Source organism: Diabrotica virgifera, chromosome 5, assembly GCF_917563875.1.
Source record: "Diabrotica virgifera virgifera chromosome 5, PGI_DIABVI_V3a".
In the NCBI taxonomy this organism is placed as follows: Eukaryota; Metazoa; Arthropoda; class Insecta; order Coleoptera; family Chrysomelidae; genus Diabrotica; species Diabrotica virgifera.
The window spans coordinates 125,511,980-125,533,870 of record NC_065447.1 but is presented as its reverse complement, the minus strand read 5'-3'; the positions used below and the strand labels follow the sequence as shown (position 1 = coordinate 125,533,870).

At 34.9% G+C, this 21,891-nt stretch overlaps 1 protein-coding gene and 1 long non-coding RNA gene across 2 annotated transcripts in view; both read left to right on the top strand.

Moving 5' to 3' along the window:
• The window catches only part of LOC114341913 (serrate RNA effector molecule homolog), a gene marked incomplete in the record, with an annotated part of 379,087 nt that overhangs the window by 214,646 nt on the left and 142,550 nt on the right, over positions 1-21,891 (top strand).
• Positions 2,440-2,720, top strand: LOC126885133 (uncharacterized). Its single transcript, XR_007698290.1, has 2 exons — positions 2,440-2,593; positions 2,657-2,720. It is a non-coding gene; the product is annotated as an uncharacterized LOC126885133 (long non-coding RNA).

Below are 21,891 nucleotides of genomic sequence, written 5' to 3'. Positions count from 1 at the left end.
TATATATATATATATATATATATTCCATAAGAGCAACGACTGTATATCAGAATAAGTAGTAGAGTGGACAGTGGAATGGAAAACCATACACACTGTGCTGCTTGAAGATATCAGTCAACAGAGAGGAAAAAGAAAAAGCTAAGTTGTTAATGCTAATCCATATAATTTTCGGAAACGTTTCGTTCTGTGCTTACAGAACAGCATCAGTCCAATATCTAAAATATATATATATATATATATATATATATATATATATATATCTAAGCCACAGACCGCAATTCCCGATAATTTCAACACTGTTTTATAGTGTTATAGAATATACTTGCACGGTCGATAAATACATCGGATTTCGAATCCAGTTCTGTATATATATATATATATATATATATATATAACAGGTATATAATCTTTGCTGAATTGTTAGGAAACAAGGTTTATATATATATATATATATATATATATATATATATATATATATATATATTTAAAGGTATTCAGCTAGTGAATTCAGAGGTTGAATCGGTCAATTTAGTTGGCAATTAAATAAAGAAGTCAACTACTTCATTGATATATTGAAAACGTTTCGCTTTACAATTTCGAAAGCTTCATCAGTTCACTACAAATAAAGGATGAAGTCTATAAGTATAAATAACCTTAACAAAAGTGATATAATACTTACAAAGCAATTTGTAGTATGTTTAAGATGTTAAAACAAAAATTCTACAGATACCACTCATTCTATAACAACAACTTAACGATACACTGCGGAAAAATACACCATGTATTAATGTTCATTGGCTAGTTATTTAATTCGGTGATTTGAATCTCACTGAAGCCTTAATTTGTAGTTGATCACCGTTAGACGAATTAGCCTCAAATGAGATGTTATTTTTCCCTATGCCAAATCCACCCACTAGCCGACGACACGCATGTTTGTAAGATTTATGGCTCAAGCCCTTGAGTAAGAGGTAGAATATTGACTTAACTTATACAGGGGTGTTAGAGAAATTTTTTGTTCGAAGGGTAGAATAATGTGGCAGAATTATTTGAAGCTTTAAATCTCGGAATATGGGTTGTGTTGATTTGTTTGTTATGTAAGATGGGATTTATTATGGCAGAATTATTTGAATCTTTGCATCTCAGAATATGGGTTATGTGGGTTATAAAAAAAAATACCGGTGGGCCTGGAAATAGATATGAAAAAACGGACTACTTAGCAATATCGGAAGAAGACGTCAATGATTTGGCAATAGATAAGTAGGAATAAAAGGAACGGAATTTTAAATTTGGGTTTTGTAATGTCGAAAAACGGAACAGCAGGGGCAGAAATAAAAATGAAAAATATATTGTGACAACAGATCTTGCATCAGACAACTCTATAATGATCTGGAATAAGAACATCAAGGGAAAGAACAAAGAAAAATGTGATGTACCTAATAATTGTACGAAGCATCATGGCATATGCCTCCGAAATTTCGATCATAAACAAATCAACCCAAAAGCGCATTTCCCAATCGAAATGGAAAACTGGGAAATTGTTGTGGTCTCACAAGAAAGACCAAGTAACAAGTGAGGAGATGAGAAGAGATGCAATGGAAAAATATGCCCTGCAATATAAGGACGAGAGAAGACTGAATGGTACGGTCACGTCTGCGGAGCAGAAAACACATGGATGGCAAGGTTGCAGAATGAAGCCCAAGACGAACAAGAAGAAGAGGACGACTGAGAAAATCTTGGAAAAATGAAGTCGGAGGCTGTGTCTAAGAAAGGGTTGGAAGACGAAGGCTGTGAAGATTGACTACAAGAATTGGAAGTCCTGGCTGACGGAAGGGAAAAAAGCCTGGTTGTAGGCAACACCTTACATATATGTATGAACATACATACACATATACATATATAGACATATATACACATTCACACATATACACACATACACATATGTTGACTTATTTATTGTGTATGATGAGAGAATTTATGAGAAACCCAAATTTAAAATTCCGTTCCTTTTATTCCTACTTATCTATTGCCAAATCATTGACGTCTTCTTCCGATATTGCTAAGTAGTCCGTTTTTTCATATCTATTTCCAGGCCCACCGGTATTTTTTTTATAACCCACATAACCCATATTCTGAGATGCAAAGATTCAAATAATTCTGCCATAATAAATCCCATCTTACATAACAAACAAATCAACACAACCCATATTCCGAGATTTAAAGCTTCAAATAATTCTGCCACATTATTCTACCCTTCGAACAAAAAATTTCTCTAACACCCCTGTATAAGTTAAGTCAATATTCTACCTCTTACTCAAGGGCTTGAGCCATAAATCTTACAAACATGCGTGTCGTCGGCTAGTGGGTGGATTTGGCATAGGGAAAAATAACATCTCATTTGAGGCTAATTCGTCTAACGGTGATCAACTACAAATTAAGGCTTCAGTGAGATTCAAATCACCGAATTAAATAACTAGCCAATGAACATTAATACATGGTGTATTTTTCCGCAGTGTATCGTTAAGTTGTTGTTATAGAATGAGTAGTATCTGTAGAATTTTTGTTTTAACATCTTAAACATACTACAAATTGCTTTGTAAGTATTATATCACTTTTGTTAAGGTTATTTATACTTATAGACTTCATCCTTTATTTGTAGTGAACTGATGAAGCTTTCGAAATTGTAAAGCGAAACGTTTTCAATATATCAATGAAGTAGTTGACTTCTTTATTTAATTGCCAACTAAATTGACCGATTCAACCTCTGAATTCACTAGCTGAATACCTTTAAATTTAAATTAACGGTCGCATACCTTGCAATATATATATATATATATATATATATATATATATATATATATATATATATATATATATATATATATATATATATATATTTATATATATATATATATATAATATATAATATATTTCATCTATTTGATATATATATATATATACAGGGTGGTTCACCTTATTCGCCTCGGTCTCTGTAAGGAAAACCACTTGATATATTAAAAAAATTTCTTCACAGAAATATACAGGGCCTTTAATACTACAACCTAAAAATAATGTGAATTATACAGGGTGCTCCAAAAAAGAGTGGTATATCAAAGTTATATTTTTTCTTATGGAATGCACTATATCTGATGACATTACTGAATTGACCTTAAAAAATAAGCTATACTTTTATAAGGGTTCCCTATACCTAAATACAGGGTGTTTTGATTTATTTCGATTTTTATGAAAATGTAAGGTTTTAGAAAAAAATAAATATCTACGAATCTAAGAATCAGTAACAAATTCCTTCTTGGATCTTAATAATAGACTATTTAGCATACTTAAACAGATGCTTGCTGCAACAAAATTTCTTACAGGGTGGTCAAAATATGAGATTGTTCTATTAACAAATTCAAGCTGTAATAACTTACTTATTTTAAATAGAACACCCTGTATCTTACTAGTCTATCGCGTAGAAAATTTACTTAGCTTTCAATTTATATTAGGGTTTCCTATACCTATCTTTTACAGGGTGGTCAAAATATTTGATTGTTCTATTAACAAATTCAAGCTGTAATAACTTACTTATTTTAAATGGAACACCCTGTATCTTACTAATCTATCGCGTTACCTATGCCTATCTCTGCCTATCCTATAGGTAACCCTATAGGCATAGGGTTACCTATGCCTATCTCCCTTCATTTTTGAAATATTTAAAGATTTCCTAATTTGTAAGCTTTAAAAATTAGAATTAAGTACATATGTTGTGGTTATGTACAACACATCACCAACACCGGCAATACACTTAAATATCTTAGTCAAGATACTTTCGTTAATAAAATTCATATTTTTATCATTTAATCACACAGAGTGTTCTTACTTTAAATGACATACTCGATATTCTTTCTTTATAATGTAAGATATTTAAAATCTCTTCAATTCCATGTAAACATTCTCAATACACATGTTATTCTGTAAATGCTAATTCCCATGTTATTCTGTAAATACCCATTTTTACATATTTTTGTACAATAGGCTCGTTTTCGTCATAGTAGCCATTGCATTTAATTGTCTGTAATTGCGATTCAAAGATTCAAACAAAAATTGGTGTTCTTAAATTTATTTAATAACCATTGGTTTAAGATATGGAAAATACTTATACGGAATGAAATATAATTTAAGTATCTTCCAGAATACGGCATCTAATATAGGGTATGCAGTTTAATATAAACATATTATTCAATGTCACATGTAGGCCAAAATCAACTAAAATAATACAACACTCTGTGTGATTACATGATAACAATAAAAATTGTATTATTGACAGTATCATGTCTAAGTATATTGCCGGTGTTGGTGATGTGTTGTACATAATATGTAACCACGACATATTTACTTAATTCTAATTTTTAAAGCTTGCAAATTAGGAAATCTTTAAATATTTAACAAATGAAGGGAGATAGGTATAGGAAACCCTAATAAGAATTGAAAGCTAAATAAATTGTCTACGCGATAGGCTAGTAAGATACAGGGTGTTGTATTTAAAATAAGTAAGTTATTGCAGCTCGAATTTGTTAATAGAACAATCTAATATTTTGACCACCCTGTGAAAAGATAGTTTTAGGAAACCCTAATACAAATTGAAAGATAAGTATATTTTCTATGCGATAGACTAGTAAGATACAGGATGTTCCATTTAAATTAAGTTAATTATTACAGCTTGAATTTGTTAATAGAACAATCTCATATTTTGACCACCCTGTAAGAAATTTTGTTGCAGTAAGCATCTGTTTAAGTATGCTAAATAGTCTATTATTAAGATCCAAGATCCAAGAAGAAATTTGTTACTGATTCTTAGATTCGTAGATATTTATTTTTTTCTAAAACCTTACATTTTCATAAAAATCGAAATAAATCAAAACACCCTGTATTTAGGTATAGGGAACCCTTATAAAAGTATAGCTTATTTTTTAAGGTCAATTCAGTAATGCCATCAGATATAGGGCATTCCATAAGAAAAAATATAACTTTGATATACCACTCTTTTTTGGAGCACCCTGTATAATTCACATTAATTTTAGATTGTAATATTAATGGCCCTGTATATTACTGTGAAGAAATTTTTTTAAAATATCAAGTGGTTTTCCGTACAGACACCGAGGCGAATAAGATGAACCACCTTGTATATATATACAGGGTGTCCCAGACTAATTTACCCACGCTATATCTCTTAAACAAAGAGAGATCTTCGAATGGGACTAACTTACGGGTGCTATTTAAAAAAAAGTCAGGGGTTGTAACTAAGGGATGAATATTTAGGGGATAATTTTTTTCTACGCCATATTAAAGTGTATTACAAATGTAACAGATCAGTTTTTGTCCCATTCGAAAATCTCTATTCGTTTAAGAAATATAGCCTGTATAAATTAGTCTGGGACACATAATTAACAAAACTAAACTGATATTTTCTTGGTTATTTACAAACAGATTTTATTTTCAAAAAATGTGTTGAATAGACAATAGAAGACCACATCCAAAACTATAAAAAAATATATAGGGTGCTATTAAAAAAATTAAAGTTAGGGGTTGTAACTAAGGGATGAATATTTAGGGGATGATTTTTTTGTACGCCGCATTAAAGTGTATTACAAGTAGAATAGATCAGTTTTTGTCCCATTCGAAAATCTCTCTTTGTTTAAGAGATATATCGTGGGTAAATTAGTCTGGGACACCCTGTATATATATATATATATATATATATATATATATATATATATATATATATATATATATATATATAAAAAAGGAGCACTCGTAAGTGTACACACTTCAACGTAGGAGCCAGGCTCTTAATAGACAGGTGAGGGCACGATTACTTAATTTCCATATATCTAAGGTTCATTCAGATATTAAATTCATTTTTGGTCAAATAAATAATGTCGCTGATTTCTTAGATCACACTTTACCTGCATCTTTGTTAGATAAGTTTGAGACCTCTTTACACAGAAAATTTTATTTCATTTATAATAAAACTATTTTACATCTTCAGAGTAAGCTTGATAACTTGGGTATTCCAGATTTCCATAAAATTCCATTTAATCCTAATTGGATTAAGAATCTTTCTAATGTGGATGTTCCTCAAAATGTTCTAAAGTTATTATCTTTGGGCCCTAAATTTGGTCTAGAACCTACCTTCAAAGATTATTCAATTAGTAGGATTCTTGCAGATGTGGAAAATATATTGTCTCATGCAGACAATGCAGATCTTCTTTCCCTAAGGTCATCTTCTAACAACATTCTGTTGAATTATACTAACCGCCCTAGGCAATCCATATCTGAAATTGATAAGATTTATAGGGAAACGGTATCGTTTTTAAAAACCCACCCTAATCTTCTCGTTCTCACCAGTGACAAAGGTAATGCCACTGTTCTTATGGATAAAGATCAATATATCAGCCTCAGTCAATCATTGTTAGATGACGTTAGGTACTACCAACCTCTTACTTCTAACCCCTGTTCAAAATTTTCTAACAAAATTAATAAATTCATTACTCACTTAAAAAATATTAAGATCATAGATCAAACTTTAGCTAAGTCATTACATAATTATGATGGTTATGCTCCAAGATTTTATTGTCTGCCCAAAATTCACAAGCCCACATTGAGCATGAGGCCTATCGTTTCCTCAATTAATTCACCTAACATACATATTGCAAAATTTTTGACTGATATCTTGTCAAAATCTTATAACTACAATAATGATTACAACATTGTTGACTCTTTTCAATTTAGTGAATTTATTAATGACTTGAAGCTACCACATGGTTATATTTTGGTGAGTTTTGATGTAGTTTCACTCTTTACTAACCTTCCCTTTGCTAGTGTCCTTACTTCGCTAAGAAATCATTGGAATATTATCCAACCTAATTCTCCAGTTTCCTGGGAAGTGTTTGCAGAATTGCTCCAATTAGTGTTTGACACTAATTTTTTGGTCTTCAACGATAAGTTTTATTTACAAATTTTTGGGACACCAATGGGTTCCTCGATTTCACCCATCCTAGTGAATTATGTTTTGGATGATTTAGTCTCTGACCGTTTGGGTTGTTTAGATTTTCAAGTTCCTTTTATTAAACGGTATGTAGACGACCTATTACTAGCCTTACCACCAGACAAGACTCAGGCCACCTTGTCCATCTTCAATGGGTTTGATCCTCATTTGCAGTTCACATGTGAACTCGAGGACCCCATTAACCATAGTATCCCCTTCTTAGACATGCGTGTCACTAGAAGTGGAGATAACACACTTATTACAAGTTGGTATAGGAAACCAATGGCCTCTAATAGGTTTCTCAACTACCATTCTTGTCATCCTTTTAAATATAAAATAAACCTTATTAAAGCTTTAAGCTGTAGGTTACATAGGTTGACACATCCTGTTAATCGAAGGGAATCCCTTCTGTTTCTCAGAAGTATTTTGGTAGATAACTCCTACCCTTCCTCGCTTATCAACAAATTTCTTTTTTCCCAAAGTTACAGTTCTTCTCTGAACGACATGCCCAATGGTGACCAACTTAGATCAATATCGAATAATACTGTTAACATCACAATTCTGCCTACTACTAATCTTGGGACTCCTGTTTCCCAGTTTTCTTCACTTCCCTATTTCCCTCAGGTTACTGATAAACTTATTAAACTATATAAAAATAATAATATTCCTGTTAAGATTGCAATTAAGAATGCAAGATCAGTCAGAAATTTGTTCTCTAAGACTAAAACACCCTTGTCCCCTTTTGAACAAGTTAATGTGGTCTACCACATACCTTGTGCTGAATGTGACGCATGTTATGTAGGGCAGACAAAGCGAGCTTTAAAATCACGCTTAATTTCACACCGTAGTGATATCAACTTGAAAAAACCAACATGTGCCTTAGCCCAACATGCAATAGATACAAAACATAAGGTGGACTTTGATGAAACCAAGATCCTTTGTAATGACCGCAACCTCTCGAAAAGACAGTTCTTAGATATGTGTTTCATATTGAAGACTTCTAATGCACTTAACAAGAGAACTGACATCAGTAACTTGAGTCAAATATACCATGCATTGATTTTGCAGAAGTAGTTGGTATTATTACACTCAAATTATGATATTGTAAAAAAGTTTTTTGTGGTTTTTTCAAGCTTTTCCCACTTTTTAATAATAACAGTTTACTTAACAGATTTAACATTTAAATAAAAATAAACAAATAAATAAAAAAAATTTCCATAGGATAAAAATTTTGCATTACTGGTATGAATTATAAATTACAAATTGTTGAGCTAATTTATGAATTTTCTTATATTTTTGCATTTTTTTACGTCTGCACATTGAGCTGCGATATATGGAAGTTATAATATTGTAATATTATATATTTGTTGGTTACTGGATAACCAGTACTAACGTAGGCACTTTTCCATAGAATTATGTGATTTGCCCTCACGTGTTTAAAATATACTGTGATTCTTGTCCACGAGGTATAGGGTACATCCTCTGATTACTTCTTGATATTATTTTCACTTTTTAAACACTTTTCCAACTGTTTTATTACATCAATTTGAATTATAGCGCGCTGCACTGCAGCTGTCTCTTTGTTAAAATTTTCAAGGTTGCCTGCCTCTTGGCGAGATGTCAGTTTAGACCTGATATTTCAAACTCCATTTGCTTTTGTGTGGCTGTTGGGCTCAGATATCGACCTGCTGGTAACTATTAAACTTTAAATTTTCAATTTTGCACATTAGCATTCAAATCCTGTAATGATGTTACCTAAAGTTAAAATGAAGTATGCTTAAATACTACTAATTCTGGAAGTGTGAATCTGGTTTTTTCTTGGTTCATCCTTGACATCAAAAAAGCAAGCCGGCTTTTTTCACTTGTTTTTTATATGTGACTGTTACCACATGGTCTTGTCTTTAGCTGTATTAAAGTTTTTAAATATTAACTATACATTTAAATGTTATATACTTTTACATTGCATTGGTTCATGGATAAGATTTTTTACTATGTACAACTTATCTATTGCTACATGTCTTTTTAAGGTAACGCTAGTGCTTTTTACCTCTCCTTTGGATGTTGTTTCTTATAACACTCTTTTTGTAGATGAACTGATGATGTCTACTGAGCAGTAGACGAAACGTCTTCAATAAATAGATGAAGTAGCCGAATTCTTTGTCTCTTTTTTCACCCACTTGACCGATAAAACCCTACACTTACGAGTGCTCCTTTTATATATATATATATATATATATATATATATATATATATATATATATATATATATATATATATATATATATATGTATATACACACACCCAAACTTATATGGAATCACCTGCTATTTCTTATTATTTCGGGCGAATTTAAAAAAACGAACACACGAAGTCAAACAATATTTATTTTAAAGCAATTTAATAACAAATACATAACAATTAAATAAAACAATAACGTATTTAACAAACAAATTGAAAGTAGTTGTTTTAAAGTCAATAGCATACAAAATTTCAATGTAAAATGAATGACGTTTAACTTGTTTTAATTTATTTTTTTTGTATTTTGTGGTAGTCAGTGTTATCACCTCTAGTCCTTATGCAAGCTTCAGTTTGCGTGGGCATGCCCCTAATCAAATTATCAACATTTTGTTGTGGTAGGTTGCTCCATCCTTTAAAAGCAGCTTGTACTAGCCGTGCGGTGTTTTGTGGATTATCCCGGCGAGCTCTAATTTTTCTTTTAAGCATATCCCACAAATACTCTATAGGATTAAGCTCGGGTGAGCAATCAGGCCACTCCAAACAAGGGATACCTTCTGCTTCAATGATGTCTGTAGTCACTCTAATGGTATGTAGAGGTCCATTATCATGCAATAAAATTCAATTTTCTCCTGTTGCTCCTCTCCAGAACCTGACTACAGGTTATCAACATACCTGTGAGCAATTAAAATTGATTGGATGAAAATTAAAGGAGTTTTTTTACGGATCACAATTCCTCTCCAGAACATTACACTTCCCCTTGTATATTTGTGAACAGATCTGACAGTTTTCGTTCTTGCTTGTCTTCGTCGACCTCTAAGTACACGATTTCATGGGTCATCTGATTTTCCATCTGATTACATTAAATTCTGACTGTTTTTGAAAATAGCACATTTTGTCAATTCCCAATGTTCCAGTTTTGGTGGTGAAGACACCAATTTAGGCGATCAATCTTGTGCTATCTGGATAACTCGAGAACCCATAACTGTCACCTGCTGTATACTTCTTCGTACGAACTCTTCTTCTTATCCTTTCAACTGAAACAGTTACACATGTAGCTTCTAAAAGCTGCCTTTGGAGCTGCAGGTGAGGTTGGGTGTCTTCCAGCTGATTTGACAATTAAACGATCATGGAGAGCCGTTATTACTTTTGGCGACTTTTCCTTGCTTTATTTTTGAGCTTTCCTTGTTCCTGTTACCTAGCATATGTATTGGACAGAACGCTCTGTATTACGCCTAGCTCTGCAGCTATGTCCATCTGAGAACATTACTTTCTCCACAAGACCAATAATCTTTCCTCGTTGTAAGTTCTATAACCCCTCATGAGGCATATTTTCGTTTTTTGATGCAAAAGTTAGTTTATTTATTTTCGTTCAACTTGCAACCCAAGCCAATAATATATACCGTACCGGGCTGTACTATCCGATTGTCTTGTATATTTGTTTATTTTCAATAAAAACCTTTAAGCTTCCCAATAATAACAAGTTTTTTTAAAAGAAATAAATATTACTTTGAAATACATGGTGATTCCATATAAGTTTGGGTGTATATATACAGTTCATTGGGTGTGCAGCTGGAAATGAAAGCCAAAGTGTACTCTTTTCAACGAGCTAGCAATATTTCGTTTAATTTCTTAAACATCATCAGGCCAGTTGCTACAAAGTTATTACAAACTGGTGAAATAGTGCAATTTACATAATAAGTTAGTCAGCCCTGGTAAGTGTTTTAACTTATTATGTAAATTGCACTATTTCACCAGTTTGTAATAACTTTGTAGTAACTGGCCTGATGATGTTTAAGAAATTAAACGAAATATTGCTAGCTCGTTGAAAAGAGTACACTTTGGCTTTCATTTCCAGCTGCACACCCAATGAACTTTACCTTTGACATTTATATATATATATATATATATATATATATATATATATATATATATATATATATGCTTTCTGTTGTTTTCCGGGTTTGACTCCGCGTTGAATAATTTTGGATTTGAGAAAAACCATTATTTTGACGAGGTTTCGGCAAGATCTCACTTGCCATTGTCAAGTCAGGTAGTTCCGCTTCTCGCTGCTGCTTGAAGTAAACTGAATTCTTACTCACGATACCGCCACTTATGTAGTTGATCCTGAGGCGGCTGCTTGCCCTGCGCGAACTCTGGCTCTTGTTATTGGTCTAGTGTAGGTTGCAGTCGACGGAGGGATGTTACGCGTCGATGTTGCGGCCTGATTTATTTTGGTCTTTTTCTTCAGTACCGTTTTCCATGTTGTAGGAAGCCGTTGCGCATCATCTCTTTGGTTTAAGCCGTTTGGATTTCTTTCAATTTCTATCGATTCTCTGATTTCCCGTTTTCTTTTTATTTCGATGTTTGCTAACATCGTTGTTTGGTTCAGGTTTATTGTATGTCCTGTATTTGCGACATGTTGAGCCAGGGATGACGTGGCTTCTCCCCTTTCGATAGCATTTCGGTGTTCTTCTCGTCTTACATGGATTCTTCGGTTGGTCTGTCCAATGTACGACTTTTCACAATCCCCACACGGAATCTCGTATACACCTTGACTTTCTAACGATATTTTGGTTTTTGGTGTTGATAAAATAGTTGAGATCTTTCTGTCCGTATTAAATATCGTTTCTATGTTGTGTTTTCTCAGCACTTTTTCTCTATTTTCTCTGTCGTACCCTTCACATATGGCAGAATGGTTTTGTCGATCCGTTTATTGTCTTCTGTAGGGTCCTTAACTCTTCTTCGAGCATTGTTAGCTTTTTCGATGGTATATGTTGAGAAGCCGTTTTTTCCTAACGCTGTTTTCACGTTATGCATTTCTTCATTTTGATGTTCTTGGTCTGTCAGTCTTTCTGATCTTGTAATCAAGGTTTTGATGACTGAATGCAGTTGTGCAGGATGGTGGTGTGAAGCAGCGTTTAGATATCTGTCGGTATGTGTCGGTTTCCGATACACTGTATGGCCTATGTGTCCGTCTTATTTCTTTATTATTAACACATCTAAGAATGGAATTTGATCGTTTTCTTCCAGTTCCATGGTAAACTGAATTTTATGGTGGATATTGTTGATGTGTTCTAAAAAAGCCTTTAGTTTTTCTTCTCCGTGGGTCCAGATGATAAAAGTGTCATCCACGTATCTAAGCCAAAGTTTGAGTTTGTATTCAGATGTCTCTATTGCCCGCTCTTCTATTTCTTTCATAAACAAGTTCGCTATTACTGGTGACAGAGGGGAACCCATCGGTGCTCCCTCAATTTGTTCCTTATAGATGAAATATGTATTATTTAAGCAGTGTTTGGTTAGGTTTAGAGTATCCGGTGATATTGGATACTTTTTGCTTATGATGTCCAGTGATTCCTCTATAGGCACATTCGTGAAAAGTGAGACCACATCAAAGCTGACTAGTAAATGTCCCGGCTCAAGAGTCACATCTTTTATCCGCTCGATGAAGTGGCTCGCGTTCTTGACGTAAGAATCCGCTTCCTCCGCGTATGGTTGCAGCTGTTCAGCCAGAGATTTTGCCAGTGGTTGTAGAGGAGATCCGATGGAGCTGACAATTGGCCGCAGTGGTAAGCATGCCTTATGTACCTTGGGTAGGCCGTAAAATCATAGGCCGTTATTCTTTCATTGATTTCGTTCCAGCTCTTTATATTCTTTTTATATCTTTTTTGTATGGCTTTGGACACGCCTCTCTTGGCTCTTTCATTCTTATTTACACCACTGTGAAAGTTTATGTATCCGTTGATCGTTTCATTTCCTCTTCCCTTCTTCTTTGTTTCCGTAAGTACTCCAATATCAACTTTCATTTTTGCCAGCTCTTTGAACACTTCTTGTCTTTTTGTGCCGAGACCCTGTACATTCCATGTAACCATAGTCATTGTCCGTTTTCGTTGCCTTTTTCTTGCCTTTGATCCGTCCGATTTCCGAGGCTTCTGATTGAAGTCTTTAACCCTTTAATTTTTTTCCGAAAGATGAGGAGTTGGCCCATCGTTTCAACCCCCAACCTGGACGACCAGAATTTTCTGTCAGGGTTTATTATCTTAGCCGAAAGGTTCCAGTTTTTAGGCGCTGGAAACTTGCCTTTCACCCTCTCCCGTCTGCTACATAACGTACACCCATTGTACGCCATATATTGCCCAAGGGTCAAGCGGCTCATGTCTTCGTAGACGTGGGAGTAGGATTTGTTGGCAGAGCTGATTCAGTTTCCTGAATTTCCGAAATTATTTCAGACATCAGTAGGCATTTCTCATAGTTTTAATTGATGTATGAACTTCGGCTTGGATGAAAAAAAGGAAGAATGGACTAACTATATAAAAGAGCTCTTCCTGGATACGAGGCCACCACTTAACACCACAAAGTATACGAATACTGGTCCTAGTATTTTAAAAGCGGAAGTAGAGAAAGCCATCAAACAGAGCAAAAATGGGAAATCTCCAGGCCCTGACCAAATACCATCAGACTGGCTCAAACTTCTGGACGACGACAATGTCTCACAACTAACAAACATTTATAACCATATATACGAGATTGGCATGATGCCACAGATATGGTTAGAGTCTACATTTATTCCACTCCCAAAAACCTAATACATCATCATGTAAAGACTTTAGACTAATTAGTCTCATGAGCCACTCCCTCAAGCTACTTCTTAAGATAATTCTTAATAGAATCAAGCAGAAATGTGAAGAGACAATGGGAAACAAACAATTCGGTTTCAGAGAAGGATTGGGAACAAGGGAAGCTTTGTTCTCAATGTTAACATTACTTCAACGATCATGGGAAGTACAGAAACCAATTTACGTCTGCTTTATAGATTTTGAGAAGGCGTTTGATAGAGTTCAACATGATAGGTTGTTTGAATATCTAGAAATGATTGGAATAGATGATAAAGATCTGAGACTTTTACAACATCTATATTGGAATCAAGAAGCTTCTATTCTGGTAGACAGCAAAGAAACAGACAAAATTTGCATTCAAAGAGGTGTCAGACAGGGTTGTGTGTTATCCCCAACTTTGTTTATTTAACGTATACTCAGAAATAATTTTTAATGAAGCCTTGGAAGGACAATGTGGAGTTCGAATCGGGGGAGAAACTATTAACAACATCAGATATGTCAGATATGCAGACGACACCGCGATCATGGCTGAAAATATCGAAGATCTTCAATTCCTTATAGATCGAGTCACTAGAGAATGCTCCAATAACGGACTTAACATAAATGCAACAAAGACAAAGTTACTTGTGGTTAGTAAACAAGACGTCGGCCCTATGCAACTAATTGTCAATGATGAATCAATAACAAGAGTTAACCATTTTAAATACCCAGGATGTTGGATAAACGAGACACTAAATCCGGATGAAGAAATTAAAACTCGTATAGAAATTGCAAGAGGAGCATTTATGAAACTTAGATCTATTCTGAGCAACTCTCAGCTGAACTTACAACTAAGAATCAAGTTCCTAAAATGTTATGTGTATCCTGTATTACTATATGGATGTGAAACCTGGATCATGAAGGTTAACATGATGAACAAATTAGAAGCCTTTGAGATGTGGTCGTATCGTAGAATGTTCAGAATATCTTGGGTTCAACGCATTTCAAACACAGAAGTCTTAAACAGAGTAGGTCAAGGCGAAGGTGACTTAATGAAGATGATAAAAAAGAGAAAACTTGAATATCTGGGGCATATAATGAGAGGTAGCAGATACAGGATGCAGCAGTTAATACTCAATGGAAAGATCGACGGAAAAAGAGGAATTGGTCGAAAGAAATATTCATGGCTCCGAAACCTTCGTCAATGGACTGGCTTATCAGCAGATCAATTGTTACATGCCGCACAAGATCGAGAACGATATCGGCAAATTGGTATGGAAGCTACCCACGCCTAAAAATTTGGGCACGGTACTTAAAGAAGAAGATGAACTTCGGCAGTTTACACACCCTCTGAGACCTTTTACCAACCTTTGACCCCCCAACAACTGGAATAAATATTATAAATGTGTATGTATCACGACCTACCTTTTTTTCTGTCACTTGTTACGCACTGAAAGATGCCTCTGAGAAGGAGTATATTAGTAATGAATTTATATTATTAGTAACGAATATAGACGCTTATTAAAAACGTTAACTCTTATGTAGACGATACATCTATTGCCACAATTATATTACAACTATTTAAGTTTTATTATTCAAAAATGAATAACCATTTTCAATTTCGTTGCAAAACGAAAATACAGCCGAACCATATTCCAGTCCAATCAGAGAGTGCTGCAAGCATCTCTACCGGTTTCGAAACTTATTAGTCTCTCATCAGGAGGCACATATGCTGCCCTCCCTGATCCAACCAAAACAAACCTCAGCGTGCAGTCCCGAATTGCAACGAACGAAATGGCATAGATGCCCTAGCGGCAACTGCTAGCAAAAGACTAAGTTTTCACTCTAATGGCATATAACATATCCCACCAGAATGAAAACAATGGGAACCTTCTCTGGTTACACCTCCGAGGCTTCTACAATTTGCAAGCCATACGGATGCTGAGACTAAGGAAGATGAGGGAATTCTACAATTTACAATTCACGTCACATCTGCTCAGCGCGGTAAAATTCCAACGAGACTGGTTCCCTTCATACTCCTCACAGAGTAAATGTAAATCAAAAATGAATAACCATTTTCAATTTCGTTGCAAAACGAAAATACAGCCGAACCATATTCCAGTCCAATCAGAGAGTGCTGCAAGCACCTCTACCGGTTTCGAAACTTATTAGTCTCTCATCAGGAGGCACATATGCTGCCCTCCCTGATCCAACCAAAACAAACCCCAGCGTGCAGTCCCGAATTGCAACGAACGAAATGGCATAGATGCCCTAGCGGCAACTGCTAGCAAAAGACTAAGTTTTCACTCTAATGGCATATAACATATCCCACCAGAATGAAAACAATGGGAACCTTCTCTGGTTACACCTCCGAGGCTTCTACAATTTGCAAGCCATACGGATGCTGAGACTAAGGAAGATGAGGGAATTCTACAATTTACAATTCACGTCACATCTGCTCAGCGCGGTAAAATTCCAACGAGACTGGTTCCCTTCATACTCCACACAGAGTAAATGTAAATCAAAAATGAATAACCATTTTCAATTTCGTTGCAAAACGAAAATACAGCCGAACCATATTCCAGTCCAATCAGAGAGTGCTGCAAGCACCTCTACCGGTTTCGAAACTTATTAGTCTCTCATCAGGAGGCACATATGCTGCCCTCCCTGATCCAACCAAAACAAACCCCAGCGTGCAGTCCCGAATTGCAACGAACGAAATGGCATAGATGCCCTAGCGGCAACTGCTAGCAACAGACTAAGTTTTCACTCTAATGTCATATAACATATCCCACCAGAATGAAAACAATGGGAACCTTCTCTGGTTACACCTCCGAGGCTTCTACAATTTGCAAGCCATATGGCTTGCTAGCAGTTGCCGCTAGGGCATCTATGCCATTTCGTTCGTTGCAATTCGGGACTGCACGCTGGGGTTTGTTTTGGTTGGATCAGGGAGGGCAGCATATGTGCCTCCTGATGAGAGACTAATAAGTTTCGAAACCGGTAGAGGTGCTTGCAGCACTCTCTGATTGGACTGGAATATGGTTCGGCTGTATTTTCGTTTTGCAACGAAATTGAAAATGGTTATTCATTTTTGATTTACATTTACTCTGTGTGGAGTATGAAGGGAACCAGTCTCGTTGGAATTTTACCGCGCTGAGCAGATGTGACGTGAATTGTAAATTGTAGAATTCCCTCATCTTCCTTAGTCTCAGCATCCGTATGGCTTGCAAATTGTAGAAGCCTCGGAGGTGTAACCAGAGAAGGTTCCCATTGTTTTCATTCTGGTGGGATATGTTATATGCCATTAGAGTGAAAACTTAGTCTTTTTTTATTATTCAGTTTTTTACGTCCCAATTGGTTTAGATCTAGTAGTATAATAATATAAGTTATATAAGGTACATAAAATATTTTTATTACAATATCATAATAGCAATAATTAATTACACTTGAGTCAACGGGTGTTTACCCGTGCGTCGTTAATACCTGACAAGATAAAACACATACTTTTTATCTAGCATCATTCTCTTCCACGCATGAAACTAATGACAAACCAGCGACCGCCCGTTATTAAGTAAAAACACATGTTATTTTTATGAACGATCTAGCCTCAGTACATTGAAAAGAGATAGGTACAAAAAAGACGATTGGGGATGTTTTCACATTTTAAGTACAATTTCTGACGTTTTGGTTTGTTTACTTTTGTGGTTGTCAGTTTGTTGCATTTTTTGCTGTTATTTTATCGAATTTTTGCATTTTAAAGTTTTTTATAGTATACAAACAGTCGTTTTCACAACTAATTTTATATTGGAGTTTGAAATTTTATGGTAAGTTTATGTTATTTTACGATTAATTTTGACAACGTACAAAGCTAACCTCATTGACACAATTAAGGAATGCTTGTGTTTAATGTTCCGCCAAAGTGAATAAAATAACAAAAAGAAAATATGTTATTGAATTTTTTTATAAATTGTTTATTTATTAATCAATGTTATTAAAAGAATAATTTATTAAGCTACTTCAAATGTAGCTGTAATTCTGCACCAAAATTTTAAAGCAAAACTTTGACATTTTATTTTTTGATAACGTCAAATTTTAACCCGTGATCGAAGGAGTAGCTACTTAGGGTCGATTTCTCATACCTGCGGTAATCTATGGTTCAGTTGAACCAGGTTCACCGGTGATCTACAGTTTTGTTGGGAATGCATTTCTCATTGCGCGTTTATGTCAGCGCTCGTTCTACAGCTTTCGAGAAATGCCAATAGATGGCAAAAGGTAAAAAACTGTCGCCTTGTTGAACTACCTTTTTTATGCTGTTTTTGAATAAAGTTAAATTTAAGTATTTGTAGTCAAATAGTCATTTTAATAATTATAAATAAATATTATAAAAACAAAAATAATGTTATCGTTTATCGTTAGGCTTAATATAATAAAATAGGATATATTTATATATGACAGCGTTTCGTGTTAATACAACGCATGCGTAGTCCATGAAATCATCTGAACTGAGTTCTGAAATCTCTGAACGGCCGAATTCCACCGTTCAAGCATCGTTCAAGTTTAAACTGCCATCGGTTGAACGTGCGAATTGAGAAAGACGATTTTGACTTTAAACTGACGTTTACTGGAAGTTCAGGTTAAACTGGAGTTGAACTCGATATGAGAAATTGACCCTTACTGTCACTTGCTGTTGCGTTTAGTAAATTTCCGACTTATCGTATGCTTTAAATGATGACGCCGGGTAAAGAACCCTGGACTCAACTGTATAAGTGATTACACTTTGATGTAAAAAGTACTATAGGGCAATCAATGAGGTTATTTGGCTCCGAATTCCATCCCACTACATCGATTTACTTGATATTTTCACAATAAGTAGAGAGTAGCTCAAGAAACAAAGTCTACCCTATGCCGATGTGCGCGTTTATCTTGGAGGTGGTCCCACCCCTTCTCGGGGATGTAAAATTTTTTGGTTAAAATGACCACGGAAGTGACTAGAGAACCTAATTCTAAGCAAAAACTGTTCAATAATTTTTTTTTGAAAATTCAATAATTTTTGAGTTATTCGTGGTTGAAAATTGGCCGTTTTCATTGAAAAATGACACCTTTTCGGGCGGTTTTTTGCGAATACCTTAAAATCTATGCATCTAACGAAAAAATCTGTACAAAACATTTTTGTAGCTAATAAAAAAACAAAGAGATTCGTTCCGTCATATACGAGGTGTGACAATTAAGTAATGAGACTGATTCCATGAAAATCGTATATTTCAAAATTATTCTACAACTCTGCCATCCCCTTCAAAGTAGTCCCCTTGGGCAGCTATACAACGATTCCAGCGCGTTTTCCACGCTTCGTAACATTTCTGGAACGCTTCGAATGGGATGTCCGCGAGTACCCTCGTCACGGCCGCTTGGATGTCCGTAATCGACTCAAAATGGGTTCCTTTGACCACCGATTTTGTTCTAGGGAACAGAAAATAGTCACAAGGTGACATATCGGGCGAATAAGGCGGCTGTTGCAACACGGCGATCCCTTTAGATGCCAATTACTGGGACACGCTGACGGCGGTGTGGCACGGCGCGTTGTCGTGATGGAGGATCCAGTTGTGAGCAATGTCTGGGCGCACCCTGTTGACTCTTTTTCGCAATCTTTCGCGTACTTGTCGATAGTAAACTTGATTAACGGCTGTTAAACGCCGATCTTTATGGATTAGGGCCCGCACACGTTGCGCATTTGCATCAGTCCGCACCTCGATTGGTCTCCCGCTCCGCCCCTGGTCTTCCACACTTTCACGCCCCTCCTGAAACTCTTTATGCCATCGAAATACCTGGGCACGACTAAGGGCACTATCACCATGCACTTTTACAATTTTAGCGTACGTTTCCGAAGCTGTTTCGCCCAATTTGGCGCAAAATTTTATCGCGACGCGTTGCTCTAGATTTCGTTTCTCCATTTTCGTGACGAGCACCACTAACACTTGTCTACTCAACACGAAACCGCAGGCGAACTAAACAAGCTCGAGCGATGGTCAATATATCAATCGAGGGAAAGGATGCCGGGGAAGGGGATAGGAATTTGAATTAGGTTTGCCACAAGCACGGCAATAAAATCAGTCTCATTACTTAATTGTCATACCTCGTATCTTCTAGTTATTATACAAAAAGAGATATGGTAGGTGAGAAGAGTTTGTTTTTTTTTGGTGCATGCTGAAATGAGTGTATTCAACTTGAAATAAAAGAGAAACGGTCGATTTTAGTTGTATAATGCTACCAATACCTTTTGTAGTGATTGAAAAGACCTTTAGAATGAGCAACATTAAATGTTGATTACATTCAAAGTAAGCGTGATATGCTGCAAAAAAATTGATGACTAATGGAATTTAAAAAACCCCTCATCCATCAGAATTTAAGTGCATTATTTTGCTTCTTCAATACTTTTTATTATAGTGTTATTTCTATGTTCAAAAAGTTTGGAAGGGTTTAAAATGAATAATTTTTTAAAAAAAATAAGATCAAATTATAGAGCGCATTTTTAAATTTTTCTTAAGAATCTTCCTTTTTCTCCGTGTAACTCGAAAATAATAAGAGATACGAAAAAAAGGTATCACACAAAAATGTAGGATTTTGTTGAATAAAAATTTTGTTTTGTGTTTTATTATTGTATCTCTTATCATTTTCAAGTTACATGTAGAAAAAGAAAATAAAAAGAAAAAGAAAAGAAATGCGCTCTATAAATTGATCTTTTTTTTTTCAAAAACCATTCATTTTATACCCGTCCAACTTTTTGAACCCCTTCATAATACTATAATAAAAGGTATTGTAGAAGTAAAATGATGCATTAAAATTCTGGTGGAAGAAAGGTTAAATATACTTCTCATTTTTTCTTAAAATACATTAATCATCAATTTTTTTGCAGCATATCTCGCTTAGTTTGAACGCAATATACCTTTAATATTGCTCATTTTAAAGATCTTTTTAAGCACTACAAAAGGTGTTGGTAACACTATACACCTAAAATCGACCGTTTGTCTGTTATTTCAAGTTGAATACAACGATTTGAGCATACACCAAAAAAACAAATTATTTTCACCTACCATATATCTTTTTGTATTATAACTAGAAGATTTATGAAGGAACTAGTCTCTTTGTTTTTTTATAAGCTACAAAAATGTTTTATATAGTTTTTTTAGTTAGATGCATAGTTTCTAAGATATTTGCAAAAAACCGTTCGAAAAGGTGTTACGTTTCAATGAAAATGCCCAATTTTCAACCACGAATAACTCAAAAAATATTGTTTTCAAAAAAAAATTATAGAACAGTTTTTGCTTACAATTAAGTTCTCTAGTCACTTCCGTGGTTATTTTAATCAAGAAATTTTCTAACCCCGAGAAGGGGTGGAAACCACCCCCCAAGATAAAAGAACACATCGGCATAGGGTAGACTTTGAATTAGGAGATGAGTAGAGGCTATTCTCAAAATTTCATTAAAATCCATTCAGTAGGTAATATCCTATTTCTGCTCCCATTGACTGGCCTACTAGCGAAGCAGATTTAAAAAATGATTTAAGTTTTATTTTATAAATATACAAAATAATATTTTCGTTGATATTCCAAGTTAACGATAATATTCAAAAAAAAAAATAAAAATTAGATTTTGACAGCTAGCTTTAATTTAAATCAAAATATGTATATTCAAACAAAATTAAATTTACTTCTATACAAAACGTAAAATAAAAAGACGATTCTTTCTAAGAAAAATAAACGGGCTGCGGTCCTCGATGTTGATGCCGGTGATCGGAAAGCGATATGGAAGCGGTCGATCAATATTCGATCTCAAGAACGGGATGTGACTTCTGGCTAGTGCTCAGAGACCGGGGTAGAAAGGTAGAATTTAGTTCTCGTCGTTTTCGCAACATTTGATATTTTTGGTCGGTGTTCCATTTCCAGCGCGCATCGATGATAGAGTTAAGCTTGTCGCTCATTTATGCGCTGCGAAGCAGCGCACCAGACGTTGTTCGGT